This window comes from Triticum dicoccoides, chromosome 2B (genome assembly GCF_002162155.2).
Source record: "Triticum dicoccoides isolate Atlit2015 ecotype Zavitan chromosome 2B, WEW_v2.0, whole genome shotgun sequence".
Lineage (NCBI taxonomy): Eukaryota > Viridiplantae > Streptophyta > Magnoliopsida > Poales > Poaceae > Triticum > Triticum dicoccoides.
Window position 1 is genome coordinate 16,663,901 of NC_041383.1, and position 1,216 is coordinate 16,665,116.

Sequence of the window (1,216 nt, forward strand, 5' to 3'; positions counted from 1 at the left end):
GCTCGGCGAGGCGGGGGCGAGGAGAGGAGAGAGAAAGTAGAGAGGGAGTGGAGCTTAGAGAGAGAGAGGGGGGGGCGGAAGGTGGCCAGCTGGACTGCTGGAGTGGTTAGTCGAGGGGGGCGGCGTTATCAGTCCACGCGCAGTGACGGTTATTAACACCACGCCGTCGCTTTCACTCCTTCCCTTTAGAATTCTCAAAATAGACTCCATGGATTTCTATGAGATCCTATGAAAATTTCATAAACATTGGCCGATTATTCGTCGCACCGATTTATGCTCCATTTAAATGTTTTTCGGGGAGTCGCAAGTCGTCGTTCGTCGCCCGGTCGGTCGAGCAGAACAGCCGTTCAATCTCGCCCTCGCCCTTCCTCGGGGGGCAAGGATCCCTCGGCGCCCTTACCCTTCGTCGCCGGATAGAGGGGGTGTGTCGTCACTCGACGACGGATTCGACCCCGCTATTGCTGTTGTGGGGAGCGAGGATGGCTCGGCGATGGGGAAGCGCCATTGTGACACGCATGATCGCAAGGAGGTCGCGAGGTGATGGCCTTTTCGGTGGATACCGTTGGTTTAAGGAGGTGGCAAGATGTGCGCGTGTGATGCCGCAATGCGTAGGGCCTACCACCATCCAGCTAGCACCAACAACTACAAGTATATATGTGGCGGAAATATCAACACCCACAGGCTGGCAGGGGGAATTCCCCTTCTTTCATTTGAAGATACACATAAGGAAACTACGTATCCATATAGGTCGCAGGAACTACGCAGTGCACATAGACTTCCATTTTGATGGTATGGTGGCTCCATTTGACATTTTAGGAAAGACAGCATAGTGATCAAAATGCCGTCATATGCCTTGTGTGTTATTTGTCCTAGGATTTTGTTGTTCTCACGACCACATCGTGTGGTGTTGTACTCTTTGTCCTCTCTTGTTGTGCCCCCCCCCCTCCTCTTTGGCCTATTTGCTGTGTTACTTGCATGTAGATATACTCTCGCCATATCGATCTAGATCCTCTTGGGATGAGATGTTCCTATGCCTCATACTAACTCTTTCTTCGTTGATGCACTAGTAGAAAACGGAGCTATATTACCGGTTCGTAGGGGCACTAAAGTGTGGGTACTAAAGGTCCCCCCCCCCCCTCTTTAGTCCCGGTTCAGAACGAACCGGCACTAAAGGGTCACCACGTGGCACGAGGAGCGCCATGGTCTGGGGGACCTT